The sequence below is a fragment of the Ranitomeya imitator genome, chromosome 5 (assembly GCF_032444005.1).
Source record: "Ranitomeya imitator isolate aRanImi1 chromosome 5, aRanImi1.pri, whole genome shotgun sequence".
Classification (NCBI taxonomy): domain Eukaryota; kingdom Metazoa; phylum Chordata; class Amphibia; order Anura; family Dendrobatidae; genus Ranitomeya; species Ranitomeya imitator.
In genome coordinates, this window is record NC_091286.1 from 579,692,980 (window position 1) to 579,716,420 (window position 23,441).

The 23,441-nt window shown below is 42.7% G+C and overlaps 1 protein-coding gene across 2 annotated transcripts in view; it reads right to left on the bottom strand.

Annotated features, from left to right (window-relative positions):
- The window catches only part of SLC16A14 (solute carrier family 16 member 14), a 67,058-nt gene that overhangs the window by 38,084 nt on the left and 5,533 nt on the right, over nucleotides 1-23,441 (bottom strand). Inside the window, exons 1-2 of one of the 2 annotated variants that reach the window (XM_069727863.1) lie at nucleotides 8,312-8,426; nucleotides 858-884 (exon numbers count right to left, since the gene is read on the bottom strand). The gene's annotated coding sequence lies outside the window, so the exon portion shown is untranslated. Of the gene's footprint in view, nucleotides 1-857; nucleotides 885-8,311; nucleotides 8,427-23,441 lie in introns of those variants that run through there. The other variant, XM_069727862.1, reaches the window with a different exon arrangement.

Here is a 23,441-nt window from a genome sequence, read left to right on the forward strand (position 1 = left end):
AACCCTACCCCTAACCCTACCCCTAACCCTACCCCTAACCCTACCCCTACCCCTATTCTAACCTTAGTGAAAAAAAAAAAAAAAAAAATTCTTTATTTTTTTTATTGTCCCTACCTATGGGGGTGACAAAGGGGGGGGGGTGTCATTTACTATTTTTTTATTTTGATCACTGAGATAGGTTATATCTCAGTGATCAAAATGCACTTTGGAACGAATCTGCCGGCCGGCAGATTCGGCGGGCGCACTGCGCATGCGCCCGCCATATCTGCCGGCCGGCAGATTCGGCGGGCGCACTGCGCATGCGCCCGCCATTTTGCAAGATGGCGGCGCCCAGGGAGAAGACGGCCGGACGGACACCGGGACGCCGGGTGAGTATAAGGGGGGGAGATTAGGGCACGGGGGGGGCATCAGAGCACTGGGGGGGGGCATCGGAGCACTGGGGGGGGGCATCGGAGCACGGGGGGGCGGGATCGGAGCACGGGGGGGGCAGCCACACTCCGCCCACGCACTTCCGCCCGCTCCCCGCACTTCCTGCTGCAGCGGTTCTGCACATCAAACCGCAGTAAAACCCGCAGATATATTTTTGATCTGCGGGTTTTACTGCGGTTTGGACCTCACAATGGAGGTCTATGGGTGCAGAACCGCTGCGGCTCCGGAAAAAGAATTGACATGCTCCTTCTTTTTTCCGGGAGCTATTCAGCGCGTCTTTTTTTTTACAATTTCCGGACCATGTGCACAGTGTGTCCTGTTTTCCATAGGGTACAGTGTACTGTACCCTGCATGGAAAACAGCCGCGGAACCGCAGCGGCAAAACCGCCGCGGTTCCGCGGTAAAAAACGCACTGTGTGAACATGGCCTTAGGGATCATTGTACAAACTTTGAATCTGAAATGTAAAGGAATTGACAAGATTTGTAATAAACTCAGAGAATGAAGAGATGCAAGCAGTGTAGATTATGGCATTGAACCTCATTAAAGAGGTTTTCCCACACACCAAAGTTCATTTTAATCAATAGATCTTGGAATAATTTTCACAATTGGATGTGTTTAAATAAATGTTTCCTGTACTAAGATAATGTAATAAATGTTCTCCTGCTGTGTAGTATGTAATGGCCGTGTCTGACCATGCAGGAAGATTGTCTGATCATTCCACATCTCCTGGGCAGGGGAGGATGCATAAGAGTATACATACAGGACAGCAGGGGATCACAGCTGATTCGTTTTGTAAGGCAAAACAAAAACATTTCCCTGCCTGTTTTTAAACATTTTTTTACTTAAAAGAATCAGCAGTGATCCCGTGCTGTAATATATGTATACTCTTTTGCTTCCTCCCCTGCCCAGGAGCTGTGGTATGATCAAACCATGTTCTTTCACGGACAGACACAGCCATTACACAGTACACAGCAGGGGAACATTTATAAGATTATCTCAGCACAGGGACATGATACATTTAATCATAACTATTGATTAAAGTTAACTTTTGTTCGTAGGAAAACTCCTTTAATAATCACATATCTTCTGAAGATGACTTTAGCCATAGGAGGCGATAGGAATAGACTTTGATGCTTTCTCCAGTCATAAAATACCCAATGTTACATTTTATTTCGCTTTCTTTGTTTGGATCACAAAATTAACAATTGACTCTATGTTGATTATTAACCTTTTTTCTCTATAAAATTTATTTTAAAGGGAACCTGTCACCAGATTTGGCTGATACGAATTACGGCCACCGCCTTTCAGGGCTTATCTACAGCATTATGTAATGCTGTAGATAAGCCCCCGATCCGATCTGAAAGAGAAGAAAAATAACTTTTATTATACTCACCTGGGGGTGGTCCGGTCCGATGGGTGTCGCAGGTCTTGGTCTGGTGCCTTCCATCTTCTTACGATGCCGCCCTCCTGCGCAGGCGTACTTATTAGCCCTGTTGAGGGCAGAGGAAAATACTTCAGTGTGCAGGCGCTGGGCCTCTCTGACCTTTCCCGGTGCCTGTGCACTGCAGTACATTGCTCTGCCCTCAACAGGGCTGATAAGTATGCCTGCGCAGGAGCGCGATGCCAGGGAGCCATGAAGCAACAGGAGGGCGGCATTGTAAGAAGATGGGAGGCACCGGACCAAGACCTGCGACACCCATCGGACCAGACCGCCCCAGGTGAGTATAATAAAAGTTATTTTTCTTCTCCTGCAAGTCGGATTGGAGGCTTATCTACAGCATTACAGAATGTTGTAAATAAACACTGAAAGTTGGTGGCCATAACTTGTATCGGCCAAACCTGGTGACAGGTTCGATTTAACCAACCCTCTCAGTGTCCAAGGTGTAATGACTGAAGCCTGGGAATATTGGCTAGACGTTTTATTAGTGACTGAGCATAAAGTATCACTAAACATTTGACTTTTTTTTTTTTTTTTGGGTGATAGTTTGTCATTTCCCCGAGACCCCCAAAGGTTGCTTAAACCACAAGAAAGCAGCACTCAGGGTATGCATTATCACGCACACAGCAATGCACAGGCTCAACAGAATGTGTATGAGTCCGTACACTGCTGTGAGCATGCTCATGTATGCGGTGGGCGCTGCTTCCATTGGTGGTGACCTCAGGACCCAGTCCCCTACTGATCTACAGGGCTTTTGAAGAGAATCTCCAGAAATGCTATTTACCTACAGGTAGTATACCTATAGGTAGTGTTTAATTCATGCCTGAGACCTAAAGAGAAGCAGATAGAGGGAAAAATGCAGCTATATTCTGTTCCAGGCACCACTGATTATACAGTGAGCGGGCTGTAATCACCCCTGGCACTTTGATTGACAGCCAACTCTGCACCTGCTCACTGCATATAAACATTGACAGTATAGTGAGCAATCACCTATCTGATGACTGGAAGCTCCTCCATTAGGCCTGACTTTAGTTACACTTTAAACCCTTCACGCCGCAGCCCATTTTCATTTTTTCTTTTCTGTCTTTTGCTCCCCTTCTTCTCAGAGCCATGACTTTGTTATTTTTCCCAACAATATGCCCATGTGAGCTCTTGCTTTTGCGGGATGCGTTGTACTTTTGAACGACACTATTGGTTTTACCAGTTTACAGGAAAATGAGAAAAAAATTCCAAGTGTGGTGAAATTGCAAAAAAAGTGCAATTCCACAATTGTTTTTTTTTTTTAACCATTTTCACCAAATGCTAAAACTGACCTGCCATTATGATTCTAGAGGTCATTACGACTTCGTAAATACCAAACATGTCTAGGTTCTTTTTTATTTAAAAATGTATAAAATAGTCTTAAATCACTTATTTTTGAATCACTTGTTTTGTGAGGCAATCATTTCCTTTTCACAACCATATGACAACACCACGACCCTAAAAAAAATGTTCTAGGGAAATGAGGATCCATTGCAGAAAAGTTTAATAAACCATAAGTTTTTATTTCAAAATTACTAAAAAAAATATTTAAAATATTAAAAATCCAAGCATGGGAACACAGACCAAGAGACACGATATTACTGATGGTATGATTATTAAATACCACTTAGGGTCAACATCACAAGCAAAACTTTATTATAGGTAAATTTAACTAAGTAAACAAAATAATCAAAGTAAACAAAAAAAGAAAAGAAGAAATAATGAATGTGGCACATCCTACTTCAAAAATTACATATCAAAGGTTCAGCAGCTTTCCAATACAATGTGCATGTGCATGTAACTAATTTTGAAGCTATTGACCTTATCGCTATGTTACTTGACAAAGAAAGATATTTGCTATATGTATCAGAAGCAGAGTTTTAACAGAAAAATTAGATGTACTTAGAAAGTGCCAACGTGCTTGTGAGATGATTAATAGCGTGTCACCACCCCATTATTTCTTCTTTTCTTTTTTTACCGGAGCTGCTGCAACCCCCCGACCTACTGTCTCCTTCCCCACCATCCTGTAGAATGTAAGCCCACAAGGGCAGGGTCTTCTTCCCCCCGTACCAGTCTGTAATTGTTAGTTTGCTTACTGTAAGTGATATCTGTAACTTGTATGTAACCCCTTCTCATGTACAGCACCATGGAATCAATGGTGCTATATAATAAATAATAATAGTTTAAAGATTCAAGACTTTGGTAAAGGATGGCAGGATCATAAGTCAGTGGCCAGGTGTCAGAGACTCCCCAAACTCAGCAGTCATCCTTCTCAGTCATACTTCTCTGAGAAGCCCATGACATTGGACCTCTTTGCTCAGACAGCACACGTATGTGTCCAATTCTTTTTGTAACAACCCCAGCCACCCACAATCTTTCTTAAAAAGAAATTATATAATATAGAAAGAAAATCTGTCTGCTTCCATTCTAAGACAGCATAGACACATTTCAGAAAACTTACTGGCCCAGCTATACTTTATCTAAGAAACTCCGATCCGCGACTGTTATTATAATAATAATTTTATTTCCATAGCGCCAACATATTCTGCAGCACTTTACATTTTAGAGGGGACTTGACAATAAACCACATTACAGATTAACAATAACCCATAAATCAACAGATATAAAGAGGCCCTGAGGAAATAAGGGAGACACGAAAAGTGGATGATAATTGCTTTTGTTATTGATCCAACCTACTCAAATTGACACTGGATGTATGAATGACCACCACCACTCCCTTTTTCCTTCTCTCTCAATATTCTCCTTTTTTAGGTTTGTTCTACGGTTTTTCTCTAGCTGTAAACAGAAAATGTCATGAAGCACATTGCCAAAGATATTTGGTGACTTTCTCTTGTTGGTACATGCTCATACTTCTGTACATCTATATTACATCAATCTTTGTGGGGCTGCATCCATGCCTATGAACATGTACTGCATCCATCCTGGTTGGTTTAGAGAAGCCCTCCTCCCATAAACGTTTTTACCCTCTTAATATATTGCAATCATCATATTATATAGAAGTGTGTACTTACAATTGCTCATTTTGCCTTTCTACCCAGAATTTTTTTCTTTTCTCTGCTCTAAAGGTACCTTCACACATAACGATATCGTTAATGATATCGTTGCTTTTTGTGACGTAGCAACGATATCGTTAAGGAAATTGTTCTGTGTGACAGCGACCAACGATCAGGCCCCTGCTGGGAGATCGTTGGTCGCTGAGGAAAGTCCAGAACTTTATTTCGTCGCTGGACTCCCTGCAGACATCGCTGGATCGGCGTGTGTGACACCGATCCAGTGATGTCTTCACTGGTAACCAGGGTAAACATCGGGTTACTAAGCGCAGGGCCGCGCTTAGTAACCCGATGTTTACCCTGGTTACCAGCGTAAAAGTAAAAAAAACAAACACTACATACTTACCTACCGCTGTCTGTCCCCGGCGCTCTGCTTCTCTGCACTCCTCCTGTACTGGCTGTGAGCATCGGTCAGCCGGAAAGCAGAGCGGTGACGTCACCGCTCTGCTTTCCGGCCGCTGTGCTCAGTCAGTGCAGGAGGAGTGCAGAGAAGCAGAGCGCCGGGGACAGACAGCGGTAGGTAAGTATGTAGTGTTTGTTTTTTTTACGCTGGTAACCAGGGTAAACATCGGGTTACTAAGCGCGGCCCTGCGCTTAGTAACCCGATGTTTACCCTGGTTACCCGGGGACTTCGGGATCGTTGGTCGCTGGAGAGCTGTCTGTGTGACAGCTCTCCAGCGACCAAACTGCGACGCTGCAGCGATCGACATCGTTGTCGGTATCGCTGCAGCGTCGCTGAGTGTGAAGGTACCTTAAGAAGAAACAGGAAGTCTCTTGTCCCTCCATTTATCATTCCCATCTTCTACTTCTGACCCAGCTGATCCCGCCTCCCCCCGCCAGGGACTTTGCAGTGACTCGTGCAGGGAAGAGACTTCCTATTTCTACATAGAGCTTAGAAGGATTCAGCTAGTCAGTTTTTAATCACGTGATGTCACAGACCTAATGGAAGAGAGAAGAATTAACTAGGTAGAAAGGCAAAATTAGTAATTGTAAGAAGACAGTGCTACATAATAGGATTGCAGGAGGAGAGCTTCTTTAAAGAAATTTGAAATGATAGAGTCTTAATTCTTTGAACATTTGACATAAGGGCTCATATCTGGTCTGTTCGTCATCTTACCATGTATTCATAAAGTATAATGCACATAAGATGGGTTATGAAACAGACCCCAATTCATTATACACTTTTTGCTAGAATTCTGGCATAAAACTATTTGAAATGTAGCAACATTTTGAGCGTTCTTACACCACCTGCAGCTAGCTTCCCCAACTTTTTGAAAAGTGACTGAGTGTACACAACAGATGTATCATAATTTACACCACAAACCATGACTGCAGTAGAGTTCTGGCGTTTCCAGATGAAACGTGCACCAAATTCATTAAGTGGTGCAATCCATACACTGCTGTGAGCATGTTTATCCATGCACTCAGAGCTTCTTCCCTGTTGTTTAAGTGATTGGTAGTAGTGACGAGCGAGTGTACTCGTTGCTCGGGTGGTCACCGAGTATTTGTTAGTGTTCGGAGATTTAGTTTTCATTGCCGCAGCTAATGATTTACAGCTACTAGCCAGCCTGAGTACATGTGGGGGTTGCCTGGTTGCTAGGGAATCCCCACATGTGTTCAAGCTGTCTAGTAGCCGCAGATCATGCTGCTGAGGCGATGAAAACTTAATCTCCTAGCAGTTACAAATACTCGAAGACCACCTGAGCGTGCTTTGGAAAACCCGAGCAACGAGTACACTCGCTCATCACTAATCGGTAGTGGTCTCAGGACCAGGGCCTCTACTGATCTACAGGGCTTTTAAAGGGACCTTGTCACTTCAGAAAATGCCAGGAATACGGTTAATCTGCAAGTAAATAGTGTTACAATGCTGCCCGACATAATTACTGAGAGTCAGGCTACAGGGAGAAAATGAACATTTTTCCTCCTGGAAGCTCCAGCTTTCAGTCACGGAGGCATACAAAGAGCGGCTACTACAGTCACTGTTTACAGAACTGCTCAGTATAAGTCAAGCGCCGACACTTTTATTGAGAGCTTGCTGTGCAGAGCATCTATGCATCAAAGTGCCAGGATGTGTTCACAGCTATGTATGGTGCTGTGAGATAACTGCAAGATAAATAGACATGTTGCGGTCTGGAGAGACGTGCCGCATGTCTGTCTCCGCAGGTGAGCCGCGGGTGTCTCTGGACGCATAGTGGACATGGGATTTCTTGAAATCCCATCCACTATGCTGTAACATCTCGACGCTGCGGGTTGGATGCTGCACAAGTACACAGCGTCCAACCCGCAGCATTTACTGATCATCTGCACATACCCTAACTGCTCCATACACGACTCTACATGACTGATAGCCGGCAGCTAACAGGAGAAAATTTTTTTTTTTCCTGGAAGCTGTATTTTCAGTAAGAAGGCCAGGCAACATAATAACTTTACTTACTTGCAGGTTACATCTACAGGTAAATGGTGTTTCCCAAAGTGACATGTTCCTTTGATAAATTTTGTGCATCTTACTTCAGTGCTCCATTCATCAACACTGGCATGCAAAATGTCGCCATAATGTTCTGTACTAAGACTCTACTTCTCTAAAATAAATGATCTGGAAAATCTGGAGCAGAAACCCATTACCATAAAATATGTAATGTAAAAATCTATATACAACAGCACACCCCATATGTAGCTTGGATGTGTGAAGATTATACCGAGACACAAAGGGCACAGATTAAAGAGGGTCTGCAGTATGTCACACATCATAGCCTGCTCAACTTTCTTTTAATCACAGACATAAATGCAAAACACCGACAGGCACGCTCCACTGTATGCGCATACAAACATGCATACATTCCAGACAATTATCAATCTCCTTCACAGAGAATTGTAGAGTACATCCAAACATGGCAAATAAAAAAAAACTATCAAATCAAAGAAGAACAATGTAGGTTACAAAAATGGATGCAGATAAAGTCAAGAGTGATGCATTAGACATAATAAATGTTATTGCATTACATTAAATATGATATATTCCCTACACAATCAGGATAAAGTAATGAAAAAAAATCTCTTAGTCGTGCAATATTTAGCTGTAGATCTAATAAGAAAAAATGCTTAATGCAAAAATTGAAAAGAAAAACATTTTGTGAAATGGATAAAGCTAAAAGTTGTGTGAAATAGTTGATAAATTGACAATGAGCAACGGGACTTAAAAGTGTTATTTGGATGCACATTACATTTATGCACAAATATACATCAACAATATCTCCTGCCTAGCACTCAACTCTAATTGATCCATGTCCTTCTGAATGGATGTGATGTATTGCAGATGATAGATCACATGTATATATAGTAAAGGCTTCTTACCTGATGCTAATATAGCAACTGATCCAATGACTGGAGCGATCACCTTACACCTAATGGGTTTTATTAGTGCACCATGGTGTGTAGGAGACTCCGTATCCTCCCAGAATTGGGGTGGGCACCGACCGTGGATCATTGTGTTACAGAATGCACAAGTGTAAGGGATAAATGCCTGGGTGTGAGGATGAGCACTAACAGCACAACGTCATCAGCAGGATGCAAAGTCCATGCTCCACTATCCAATGTAGGTAAATTAACGGTTAAACCCGATGCAAAGTAAACGTTAAAATATGACTGGCACTCTACAAACATATGGAAGAGACAGGAGGAACTGGATGTATAATGATTTTCTAGGTTTTCATAGTCCCGTGATTACATCTGGTGATAAGGAATTCTCTGAGATCTTGTACCAAGGGCAAACAGGACAATCTGCATCCAAGTGATGCCATTAGGGTTACTGGAAATGAGAAAAATCATTGGATTCAATAAAACCAAGCTGTCATCAAAGGAGATCACAAAATGCTCTGTTGGCTTATTGCAGCAGAACTGAATTTCTAGGGTTCGTTCATTTTTTTTTAGTATGTACGGTATTAATTTATTAAATATCCAGTTGGAACATGGTGAAAAGCGGTAACATAAAACACCCTCAAGTCTCCATCATAACAGACATACAGTGGCTTGCGATAGTATTCACCCCCTCGGCATTTTCCAAGATTTGCTACCTCCCAAACTGGAATTTCACAGTTTTTTTACGATTTGCATCAGTTCATGTAAAGAACATGCAGACAACTGTGAACATTTAATTTTCTTTTTATTGTGAAGAAAACAACAAATAGGAAAAAAAACTGAAAACTTCAGTGTGCATTACTATTCATACTCCTAAAGTAAGTACTTTGTAGAGCCTCCTATTCACCTCCCTAAAGTCAGTACTTTGTAGAGCCTCCTTTTGCAGCAATTACAGCAAGTCGCTTTGGATGATTCTCTATGAGCTTTCCACATCTTGCCACTGGGATTTTTGCCTATTCCTCAAGGCAAAACTGCTCCAGCTCCTTCAAGTTAGACGGTTTCCTCTGCTGAACAGCAATCATCAAGTCTGACCACAGATTATCAATTGGATTAATGTCTGGGCTTTGACAAGTCCACTCCAAAATATTTACACATTTCCCCTTAAACCCCTTGAGTGTTACTTTAGCAGTATGCATTGGGTCATTGTCTTGTTGGAAGGTGAACCTCTAACCCAGTCTCAAAACTTTGACAGGCTGAAACAGGTTTTGCTTAAGAATATACCTGCATTCTGCACCATCCATCTTCCCCTTGACTACAGTAGGACCATTTTCCTTGTTCCTGCTGATGAAAAAACCATCCCCACGACATGAAGCTGCCACCACATTTCACTGTGGGGATTGTTGTTCTTGGGGTGATGGGCTGTTGGTTTAGCACCAGATACAATATTTACCTTAGTGGCCAAAAAGTTCAATTTTGATCTCATATGACCACAGCACCTTCCTCCACACATTTGGAGAGTCTCCCACATGTCTTTTGTCAAACTCAAAACAAGCCTTACAATTTTTGTAAGTAAAGGCTTTTTTTCTGCCAACTCTTCCATGAAAGGCCACCTCCATGGAGTGTACGGCTTAATGTGGTTGTATGGACAGATATTCCAGTCTCTGCTTGAGAACTCTGCAGCTCCTTCAGGGTTACCTTTGGTCTCTCTGCTGCCTCTCTGATTAATGCTTTTCTTGCCCTGGCGGAGAGTTTTGGTGGGCTGCCCTCTCTTGGCAGGTTTGTTGCAGTACCATGTTCTTTCCATTTGATGATGGATTTGATGGAGATCCGTGGAATCATCAGATATTCGGATATTTTTTTATAACCCAACCCTGACTTGTACTTCTCAACAACTTTGTTCCTGACTTGTTTGGAGATCTTGTTGGTCTTCATGGTGGCGTTTGGTTAGTGGTGCACTAACTTAATGGTGTTGCAGCCTCTGTGGCCTTTTAGAAAATGTGTGTATATACTGACAGACTATGTGACACTTAGATTGCACACAGGTGGACTTCCTTTCCCTAAGCATGTGACTTATGAAGGTAATTGCTTGCACCAAAAATTTTTAGGGGCTTCATAGTAAAAGGGGTGAATACATATGCACATGCCAATTTTTAGTTATTTGATCCCACAAATTTAATTGGTGCCTATATTTTTCTCACTTCACCAATTTAAGACTATTTAGTGCCGATGTATCACGCACAAATAAAAAACAAAGGTAAAAAGCCATTGTAGTCAGTAAATGGAGCATGTGTGATGATAGTCTATATGTGTTTGTCCATCTGCTATAAAAGACAGCGCTGGGTGCGGGGCAACAGATCTAAGGGGCACAGATGAGTCCGAATAAACACATAACAGGACATCGGCATTATGAATGAAATATTAGAAATGAGAGTGCTGTTATGTAACCCTGTCAGATATGTACATAGAGACTGAGCAGGAAAACAATTGTGGGCTAGAACCAGCTCAGTCTAGTTCATCTCAGCCTTGCCTTTGTCTGCCGTGTTTGCATTAGGTGCAATCATCTCCGTTATTGTTATACAGTATATTATACAGCGTATCATTGTGTTATTACTGTACAGTGTATCATCTGGGGGTTGTCTGCCTGCTTATTTTACGGTCTGGATCTATACACCTGCATGAAACTTCTTATACGACCCATCTGCCACACGGCCACACAGGGTACAATGTTCAGGGCTCCGATCCTTACTTGCAAACATCTCAGTCAAAATCATTTATTAATTTTTACAGCACGATGTAAAGTAGAAAAACAGGGCTGACCTTTCCCCCACTTCTCTGTGACATGGTCCTGCGCTCAGAGGGCTGTGACTCTGGAGTCAGCTAAAATGCCAGACTGTAGGTGATCCATTATATTCCAGACGGAAGGGTCCTTCCCACGTCACCTCTAAGAACAACCCAAACCCCTACACTCGGATTGGAAAGAAAAAAAAAAAGCAAGAGCAGGTGCACATTCTCAGGCCACATGGTCACGGACCTTGCTCGGAGCTTGCTTTGCCAGCAAATGTAAGAATGTTACCAATAATTCCAAAAATCAGATTAGGACAATCTGCTTACCGAGGTTTGAGCTTTTCTTTCTGCTATAATACAGTTCCTTTGGTGCCTCGCATGGCCTAGTATCCCATCCGAGCGTCTGTACGGTGCCCTATAGAAAGCATAGCACAGCAAATGTTCCCCAGAAAGGGCCAATATGGGCCAGAAGTAGAAAGCGAGCGTCTACGGTTAATTCTGCAATTCACAATTGTTTTTACGTAAATTCTGCAATTACACTCCACTATATAGTACAGGATAATGTAAGTGTACGGGGTTTTACTATCACATACAGTGGAATAAAACTATATTTCGAGAAGCTGTCACTAGATACATGCTGCCCCAACTACGGACAGCATGAATCAGTGACTAGTCCCTGCCGGCTCCAGGTGACAGGTCTCTCCCATGTGTGCACATAGTGACCTGTCAATCAACCAGCGTGTTGTAGGGAGATGCAGTGTCGGACTAGACAGGAATCTCCTAAGGCTGGTTTCACACTTGCGTTTCAAAACGCATGCGTTTTTTTTTTTTTTAAACGCATGGTGAAAAAACGCATGTAAACGCGTGCAAACTCTGCGTTTTTTTGACGCATGCGTTTTTGCATGTGGTGAAAAAAACGCTGCGTTTTGACGCGTTTACATGCGTTTTTTCATGCGTTTGCGTTTTTTAAACGCATGCAGATAAATGTGTGACAGCTGCCAATCATCAAAATAAAGTAAAAAACCCACTATAAACAGAAAGAGCTAGGGTTAGGGGTAGGGATCCTAACCCTAACCCTAAAGGGATCCTAACCCTAACCCTACCCCTAAAGGGATCCTAACCCTAACCCTACTCCTAACCCTACCCCTACCCTTAAAGGGATTAGGGTTAGGGGTAGGATCCCTTTATCAATTTTATGGTGTGGGGTGGTTTATCAGTGTGTTGTTTTTTTGTTTTGTTTTTTAAAAACACATGCAAACGCATGTGGTTAAAAACGCGGCAAAAAAAAAACGCAGCTAAAAATACTACATGTTGCATTTCTGCAACACAACGCATGCAGAAAAAAAACGCATGTGTTGCAAAAACGCGTCAAAACGCATACAAAAAAACGCATGCGTTTTTAATGTTAAATATAGGGGGGGAAAAACGCATGCGTTTTTTACCGCAAAAACGCAAAAAAAAACGCAAATGTGAAACCACCCTTATACTTTAAACATCCGGCCAGGGAGCACGTCTTTTTTCCTGAAAGGACCATGAGTTTGAGAGAATCCTGCAGCTAGGCTCTGAGTCATAAAGCCTGTGGTCCGGGAAGTATGACTCTAGTGACAGGTTCCCTTTAAGGCAATGCTGCAAATTCACACTTTTTCTAGCTTTTGTGCAGATTCTTTGACTTGTCCAAAGCCATATTCCCAAGTGGAATGCTTCCTGCAAGCGTCTGCAACACAATACACTATAGCAATCTGAAAGAAAGCTGGAATTCGGCATTTAAAGGGGTTTCCACTATATGCACAACCCCTTCTCATTCTGAGCGTTTACCCCCAACACTCATACTCTTTCTATTCCGGTGCCGTCCCAGCAGTGTCGGCATAGATGAGAGATGAGTGTAAGTGTTTTTATTTTTAACCGGCAAACATTCAGAACGGGAACGGGTTGTCCTAGTAGTAAACGACAACTTTAAAAAGGTAATTGCAATTTACATGTGTTTATCAAAATTTTGCATAGAAGTCTATAGGGAAAAAGCACCAAAAACACATGTTCAATGGCATCAGGGAACTGGTATCTCAGAAAATCCTATTTAACTGCAGATAATGGGCAAATCTGCAGGGTTACAATGCTGCTTTGGCCCCGTACTGAAAGTGCGGCACCTGGGAGAAAATGAAGTTCTTTCCTCCCAGCACTATGTACACTACTTACTTGAGCAGAGCCTTCTCTGTGTAGTATTTGGTTCCATGTAGATAACGTAGGGGTCTTTGGAGACAAATGATGGCCTCAAAGGATTCTATATGAACATTGTATAGCTGTACGTGAACACTGTTTGGCACCATTTTGGATAACTCTCTGACATACTCCCCTGAAGTTTTACACGTCAGTCTTAATAAAGGGAGCGATGGAGTAATTAGCACAAAATTTATTAAGAGGTGTATATCACCTAATGAATTTGGTGCGCCATCACCTGGAATGTGTGGCAGTCAGGGGCTGGGGTACATCTCTGCAGCAATTTATTCCACTTATTTTGGTGTAAATAATGATGAATTTTTCGGGCATGATTGGCCAGACCCCAACTTTTTTTTTCAAAACGCTGGCGGAGTTGCTCGGATCTGGCATCAAAATGCCAAAAGTCACAAAAATGTTGGAAAGTTCTGGTGAAAAATTGCATCATGAATCAACGCTAAAGGCTAAAAAACGGACTCTGGGTTAACCCCTTAATGCAAGAGAGAAGTGGGTTGGGGATCATAGGGGGTTGAAGAACCAGCAATACTACATGTCAATGAACAGAGCTGTTAGAGAGCAAAGATGTATATAAGATGTATTACATTCTCCATCAATGTTGGGGGCAATGTGCTGCTGCTGTGATTCTAGTATTATTATATAAATATTTCCAAGACTTAGTTACTGATGGTCTATCCCTAGGATAGGTCATTAAAATCAGTTTGGTGGGGGGCAGGCACCCAGGGCCCTTTTGAACGTTTGTGGCCGTCGTTCATAGGAGATCGTGATTTCTATTGTACACTGCTCAAAACAAATAAAGGGAACACTTAACAACAGAATATAACTCCAAGTAAATCACAATTCGGAGAAATCAAACTGTCCACTTAGGAAGCAACACTGATTGATCATTTTTAGGTTTTATTGTTCTCAACACATTCCACTATGTAATGAATAAAGATTTACAACTGGAATATTTCATTCAGTGATATCTAGGATGTGGGATTTTAGTGTTCCCTTTATTTTTTTGAGCAGTGTACATAGCAGTGCTGAGGCTCTGCAATGTACAGTGTCATGTGAAAGTTTTGATCTCCTGGTCAAAATTACTGTTATTGTGAACACTTAAGCAAGTTGAAGATGAAATTATTTCTAAAAGGACTAAAGTTAAAGATGACACATTTCCTTTATATTTTAGGAAAAAAAAAAAAAAAAAAAAAAAAAAAAAAAAAATATATATATATATATATATAGTAATTTTTTTACTTATTAAAAATTGCAAAAAAGAAAATCGACTGATGCAAAAGTTTGGGCACCCTTGGAGATATGTGTGCTCAGATAAATTTGACTAAGGTTTCAGACCTTAAGGAGTCTGTTAGGGTTATTGCTTGTTCACTATCATCATTAGGAAACGTCAGGTGAAGCAAATTTCCCAGCTTTATAAAAACCCAGCCCCCTCTAACCTTGTGCCAAAACACAGCAGCCATGGGTTCTTCTAAGGAGCTGCCTAGCACTCTGAAAACGAAAATAGCAGAGGCCCACAAAGCAGGAGAAGGCTATAAGAAGAGAGCAAAGTTTTCTCAAGTTGACATTTCCTCAGTGTGAAAAGTAATTAAGAAATGGCAGTTAAGGGTATGTTCACACGTTCCTGATTTCCATCCTTTTTTTTTCAGGACTGTTTTTTAAAAAACTGCAGCTCTTGGCAGAAAACGCAGGTCCTTTTTTTGGTCCTTTTTTTGTCCTTTTTTGATGCGTTTTTTGATCCTTTTTTTGATCCTTTTTTTTATGCAGTTTTCTATGCAGTTAAAATGGCTGAAAATACCCTAACCCTACCCCTAACCGTACCCCTAACCCTACCCCTAACCCTACCCCTAACCCTACCCCTAACCCTATTCTAACCTTAGTGGAAAAAAAAAAAAAAAATTCTTAATTTTTTTTTATTGTCCCTACCTATGGGGGTGACAAAGGGGGGGGGTGTCATTTACTATTTTTTTTTATTTTGATCACTGAGATAGGTTATATCTCAGTGATCAAAATGCACTTTGGAACGAATCTGCCGGCCGGCAGATTCGGCGGGCGCACTGCGCATGCGCCCGCCATTTTGCAAGATGGCGGCGCCCAGGGAGAAGACGGCCGGACGGACACCGGGACGCCGGGTAAGTATAAGGGGGGGAGATTAGGGCACGGGGGGGCATCGGAGCACTGGGGGGGGCATCAGAGCACAGGGCGGTGGGATTGGAGCACGGGGGGCGGGATCGGAGCACGGGGGGGCAGCCACACTCCGCCCACGCACTTCCGCCCGCTTCCCCGCACTTCCTGCTGCAGCGGTTCGGCACCACAAACCGCAGTAAAACCCGCAGATATTTTTTTCATCTGCGGGTTTTACTGCGGGTTTGACCTCACAATGGAGGTCAATGGGTGCAGAACCGCTGCGGCTCCGAAAAAAGAAGTGACATGGTACTTCTTTTTTCCCGCAGCTATTCAGCGCGTTTTTTTTTTTGATTTTCCGCATTGTGGGCACAGCAGTTCCTGTTTTCCATAGGGTACAATGTAATGTACCCTGCATGGAAAACAGCTGCGGACCCGCAGCGGGAAAATCGCGGCAATTCCGCATGAAAAAAAGGATCGTGTGAACATGGCCTAACAGGAACAGTGGAGGTCAATATAAGGTCTGGAAGACCAAGCAAATTTTCAGTGAGAGCTGCTTGTAGGATTGCTAGAGAGGCAAACCTGAAAACCCTCTTGACTGCAAAACACCTTCAGAAAGATTTAGCAGACTCTAGAGTTGTGGTACATTGTTCTACTGTTCAGAGGCACAAACAGGGCCTTCATGGAAGAGTCATCAGAAGAAAACCTCTTCTTCGTCCTCACCAAAGTCAACTTCAGACATATGCAAAAGAACATATAAACAAGCCTAATGTATTTTAGAAACAAGTCCTATGGACCGATGAGGTTAAAATAAAACTCTTTGGTCATAAAGGTATGTGTGGAGAAAAAAGGGCACAGAATTTCAGGAAAAGAACATCTCACCAACCATTAAGCATGAGGGTAGATCAATCATATTTTGGGGTTGTGTTCCAGCCAATGGCACAAAGAACATTTCACAGGTAGAGGGGAGAATGGATTCAATGAAATTTCAACAAATTCTAGATGCTAACCTAACACCATCTGTAAAAAAGCTGAAGTTGAAAAGAGGATGGCTTCTACAAATGGTTGAATGATCCTAAACACACATCAAAATCCACAATAGATGACCTCAAAAGGCTCAAGCTGAAGGTTTTACAACAGTTTTACAAAGGAAATGTGTTATCTTTAACTTTAGCCCTTTTAGAGATGATTTTATCTTCAACTTCCTTAACTGTTCATAATAACAGTAACCAAGGGTGCCCAAACGTTTACATGCCGCTGTACATTACAAGCGATTGGATGATCACAGCTTCAAGTCTCCTAAGGGCACTATTAACAACCATAAAAAGTTAAAAAATAAGAAAGTTTTTAAAAATATTTAAAAAAAAAAAACATAAAAGTTCAAATCACCCTCCTATTTATTTAAAAATAAAAAAGACACATTTGGAATCACTGCTTTCATAAAAGTCCAATCTATGAAAATATAAAATAAGTTACCGTAATCCTATCGTTAAATAGTATAGCAAAAAAAAAAATCGAAATGTGAGAAATATGGTTTTTTTGGACACCGCAATATTGCAGTAAATATGTAACATGCAGCAATGAAAATATCGTATCTATCCAAAATTATTTTAGTAAAAACGTCAACTCAGTGAACAAAAGCCACAGCTCCCGATCCTGAAAAATGAAAACGCTACCGGTCTTGGTAAATGGCAACAACAGCAAAAATGGTTTTTCATACAAATTCCCAAATAATGTTACACTACTTAAATTTAAAAAAAACTATACATGTTTGGCATCTGCGTACTCGTACTGACCTGGAGAATCATATCGTCAGGTCATATAGTGAACATGGTAAATTAAAAAAAAACAATTGTGGAATTGCACAAAAAGATTTGCATGGCCCTGGTCAAGGATCCATGACAGTGTGCCGGGGTAGTCAGACCAACGTCCTGCCATCCTCCTCAGCACACTGGGTACCTTTGGTGCTTACAAAACCCCTGCAACATCATGACATTCTGAGGGTCATGTGAACACTAGAGACACCCAGGACGCCTGTGTTTGGAGTACCGGAGAAGGAAGTTTGCAAAGCTCCAGCTGCCACTGAGAACGGACATCAACATTGAACCTGGGTCCTGAGAACGTACGGTATTTTGCTCAATAGTGATGATAGATAGATGGATGGATGGGTGGATGGATAGGTAGGTAGGTAGGTAGATGATCCTGTGACTGTGCAATCAGAGCACAGAAGCGGACGCAGAACATGACGGAGGAAGTCTTATCCATCCTGTGCAATGTGCCCTGGAGACATGTTCTGTACGTGCAGCATCATGTCGGTGAATGAGCGGCCATTAACAAGTTTCTCTGGAGTAACGGTGCCATATACAGCCACACATAATGGGAAGTGGGAGGGGATGTAATAAAAGAATGAAGAAAAGGAATAAATAAAAAGAATGAAAATAATAATAAATTAGTCCAAAAATATGGAGAGGAATGATATGCTTCTTGTGTATCGCAGACATGGAATATATGTGTTCTTTCTCCTATTATCTACATATATTTCATGTTCACTCCCCAGCGACAAGTACAGGGACTACGGGATATTTCCCTATTATCTACAATATATTCTGTTCATTCAAAGTCTAACCTATTATAACTTTCTATATTTTTGTACCAATATATGTTAATTATTTTTATTTATTCCTTTTCTTCGTTCTTTCAGTACGTCCCAGTGGTGACATCTCCGTGCACACGCTGCTCCTCTCATCCTACAGTAACCCCACTGTGCCACCTGATGGCAGGGGCGCGAGCGCCGGAGATGTGCCCCCCGGAGATGCGCCCCCTGGGGATATGCCCCCCCGGAGATGTGCCCCCCGGAGATGTGCCCCCCCTCCCCCCTGAGATGTTCCCTCCGGAAGATGTTCTCCCCGGAGATGTGCCCCCTCCCCCCGAAAATATGCCCCCTGGGGATGTGCCCCCCGGAGATATGCTCCCCGAAGATGTGCCCCCTCCCCCCGGAGTTGTGACCCCCCTACCCCCTGAGATGTTCCCTCCGGAAGATGTTCTCCCCGGAGATGTGCCCCGTCCCCCAAAAAATATGCCCCCTGGGGATGTGCCCCCCGGAGATATGCTCCTCGGAGGTGTGCCCCCCGGACATGTGCCCCCCGGAGATGTGCCCCCCTCCCGGAGATGTGACCCCCCTCCCCCCGGAGATGTGACCCCCTGGAGATGTGCGCCCCGGAGATGTGCCCCCCGGATAAATATGCTCCCCAGAGATGTGCCCCCCTCCCAGAGATGTGACCCCTCTCCCTATGGAAATGTACCCCCCGGAAGATGTTCTCCCAGGAGATGTGCCCCCTCCCCCTGAAGATGTGCCCCCTGGAGATGTTCTCCCTGCCATATATATATATACACACACACTGTGTGTGGTGAATTAGAGATATTGTGAGCCACATAACAGACTGTATACAGCTATTACATTTATCTATTGTGTTACATTACAGATGTCATATATTCCTATATTCTATCTCCTTCACTAGAAACTAGAAGAATTTATAAGAATAAATATGTGTGTATATATGCTGGTGTGTATATATATGGGTTTATATATGCGGGTGTATATAAACAAATAAATTTATATATACACACACTTATTTGTATATATAATTGCTAAGTAATATTTTAATATTAAATATCACACATATATAAACACACACAATATATACATATATATATATATATATATAGATATAGACAGACACACCCATATATATATGCATAGATAACTATATATTTATATATACATATATATGTACGCACAGTATATATACAGACACACACACACATATATATATACACTATAGATATACATAGACACACACATATATATATGTATGCACAGTATATATACAGACACACACACATATATGTACGCACAGTATATACATAGACACACACATATATATGTACGCACAGTATATATACACACAGATATATGTACGCACAGTATATATACACACACATATATGTACGCACAGTATATATACAGACACACATATATATGTACGCACAGTATATGATGGAAGAGAGAAAAGAACCAGCCACCAGCAAAGCCAGCACCACAGACCCCCATCAGCAGCACCGTAGCCCACCCAAGACATCACAAAGTCCTGATACTGTCCTAATAATGGACTCAAATCCTGAAACCAGAGAGATGGAAGAGAGAACAGAACCAGCCACCAGCAAAGCCAGCACCACAGACCCTCGTCAGCAGCACCGTAGCCCACCCAAGACATCACAAAGTCCTGATATTGTCCTAATAATGGACTCAAATGGGAAGTACCTAAATACACAGCGGCTATTCCCAGGAAAACAGGTCCGTACAATCCGCTGTGCAAGTATTGAACAGGTGACAGAGGTCATCAGTAGACCACGGTTTACCAACCCAAAGCACATTATTATACACACGGGTACAAACAATCGGCCAGACCAGCAGATCGCAGAACAACTGATCAACCTGACAAAGATGGTAAAACTAAAATTCCGGGACAGTAAAATCATTCTGTCATCGCTGCTTCCAAGAAAGGACATACCCAGGCAAACCACCCAAGCCATCAATGCAGAACTGACTGAAAAGATCAAGACTGTGCCAAACGTGACCCTGGCACAACACCTCTCCATAAACAACAGTCACCTGCACGATGATAAACACCTCAACAAACAAGGGGTCAGCCTCCTGGCCAAAGAGCTGAAGGACATCGTGCTAAACAGAGACCCCGGGCCTGGATTCAACAGTGGCCATAATCACACTGAAAGGCCCCCGAGAACGATAAAGCAGAAAACCCCAAGGCTACCTCCTGAAGCTGGAAACAAAGCTCTTCACCCAGTGTCAGACCATCGGAGGTGGAGACCTCCACCGAGGAGACCACCAAGCCCACACAGATACATGCAGAGCAGAGATAGGAATGAGATAATAAACCTGCTCAATGCACTGCGCAGAATAATAATGTGACTGGATGGAACCAAGCACCGCTATAAAACTGTCAGAAATCCAGTTTGTCCCACACAGCCATACTCATTACAAGGTATATACACACAAGCCACACAGAAGAATGTCTTCACTTACAATCAGCAGCTGGAATATCCAGGGTCTCAACGCCTCAACCTTTGGATCTAAAACAAAGGACCCTGATTTTATACAAAGTATGAAAAATATAGACATTCAGATCCTCCTGGAAACATGGACCAGAGCCGAAAACGAATCCCTGGTGCCTATTGGATACAAGGAATTCTTGGTCCATGCCCAGAAAAATAAAAACATCAAACAGGGCCGGGGCTCAGGAGGAGTAGCGATCTGGTATAAAGAGGAGCTCCACCAGTACATCAAACCGGTGAAGAAAGGAGACAGCCACATATGGATCAGAATCAGCAGCTCCATCCTCACCTGCCAGTCTGATGTCCACCTCTGTGCCACCTATATACCACCGCCAGAGTCCCCCTACTTCAATCCAGACTGCTTCGAGATCTTACAAAGAGAAGCCGCCCATTATCAGGCCCTGGGCAAAGTTCTCATCTTTGGAGACCTCAATGCAAGAACAGGGAGAGAGAGAGACTTCCTGACCACGGATGGAAACATCTACATACTTGGAGCAGAGAATGACGGCCAAGACCCTGTACACACTGAGAGAAACAGCTATGACAGTACAGTCAACAAAAGTGGCAGAAAGCTCCTGAACGTATGTAAAAGTTTAGGACTTCATATCCTTAATGGACGAAGCAAGGGTGACTCCTTAGGAAGGTATACACTAAACTCCCATGTAACATAGTAACATAGTTAGTAAGGCCGAAAAAAGACATTTGTCCATCCAGTTCAGCCTATATTCCATCATAATAAATACCCAGATCTACGTCCTTCTACAGAACCTAATAATTGTATGATACAATATTGTTCTGCTCCAGGAAGACATCCAGGCCTCTCTTGAACCCCTCGACTGAGTTCGCCATCACCACCTCCTCAGGCAAGCAATTCCAGATTCTCACTGCCCTAACAGTAAAGAATCCTCTTCTATGTTGGTGGAAAAACCTTCTCTCCTCCAGACGCAAAGAATGCCCCCTTGTGCCCGTCACCTTCCTTGGTATAAACAGATCCTCAGCGAGATATTTGTATTGTCCCCTTATATACTTATACATGGTTATTAGATCGCCCCTCAGTCGTCTTTTTTCTAGACTAAATAATCCTAATTTCGCTAATCTATCTGGGTATTGCAGTTCTCCCATCCCCTTTATTAATTTTGTTGCCCTCCTTTGTACTCTCTCTAGTTCCATTATATCCTTCCTGAGCACCGGTGCCCAAAACTGGACACAGTACTCCATGTGCGGTCTAACTAGGGATTTGTACAGAGGCAGTATAATGCTCTCATCATGTGTATCCAGACCTCTTTTAATGCACCCCATGATCCTGTTTGCCTTGGCAGCTGCTGCCTGGCACTGGCTGCTCCAGGTAAGTTTATCATTAACTAGGATCCCCAAGTCCTTCTCCCTGTCAGATTTACCCAGTGGTTTCCCGTTCAGTGTGTAATGGTGATATTGATTCCCTCTTCCCATGTGTATAACCTTACATTTATCATTGTTAAACCTCATCTGCCACCTTTCAGCCCAAGTTTCCAACTGATCCAGATCCATCTGTAGCAGAATACTATCTTCTCTTGTATTAACTGCTTTACATAGTTTTGTATCATCTGCAAATATCGATATTTTACTGTGTAAACCTTCTACCAGATCATTAATGAATATGTTGAAGAGAACAGGTCCCAATACTGACCCCTGCGGTACCCCACTGGTCACAGCGACCCAGTTAGAGACTATACCATTTATAACCACCCTCTGCTTTCTATCACTAAGCCAGTTACTAACCCATTTACACACATTTTCCCCCAGACCAAGCATTCTCATTTTGTGTACCAACCTCTTGTGCGGCACGGTATCAAACGCTTTGGAAAAATCGAGATATACCACGTCCAATGACTCACCGTGGTCCAGTCTATAGCTTACCTCTTCATAAAAACTGATTAGATTGGTTTGACAGGAGCGATTTCTCATAAACCCATGCTGATATGGAGTTAAACAGTTATTCTCATTGAGAATGTAGGGAGGAGTGTAGTTGATTACGCCATTACAGACCTGAACCTGGCAGATGTCAGCGCCTTCATAGTCACCCCACAAACGCACCTGTCAGACCACAGCCAACTTCTTCTGTACATAAAATCTACAGAGAAACCATCCACTCAGAAGCCACAGCAGAGCGGCCTCTTCACCCGGCCTCCATCCTATAAATGGTCCAAAATGTCGGCACTAAGATATAAAGAAGCTTCCAGCAGACCTGAAATACAGCGGATGCTCCACCACTTCTACAACCTTGAGTACATGCCAAACCCAGAGGGAGTGAACCAAGCAGCAAAGGACCTCAACAATATATTCTACGCAATGGCCAGACTGTCTGACCTTAAAAAAGTCGACTACAAGAGACCAAAAGAAACACAGGTCAATGGCTGGTTTGACAGAGAATGTAAAGCTGTACGGAAGACCCTGAGAACAGCCTCCAACAAGAAACACAGAGACCCCAACCACCTGGGTCTGAGGGAAGCCTATGACTCCATACAAAAGCAGTACAAAACCATCCTCAGGAGGAAGAAGCAGAGTTACATCTCTACCAAGCTCAATCAACTCCAAGACGCCCTCCAAGACAACTCCTTCTGGGAACTATGGAACCACATGGGCACCAAAGACAAGAAAAACAACAACCATATCCAAAATGGCAACCTCTGGCTCCAATACTTCAGAGACCTCTATAAAGACATTCCAAAGGAAGGACTAAGCCAAGAACAGGAAAACATAATGGCGAAACTAAAAGCAATGGAGGAAAAAATCAAAAACTTCCAAAACCCGGTGGATACACCTATAACACTACAGGAAGTAACCGAGAGACTCTCCTCCATAAGATGTAGAAAAGCCGGTG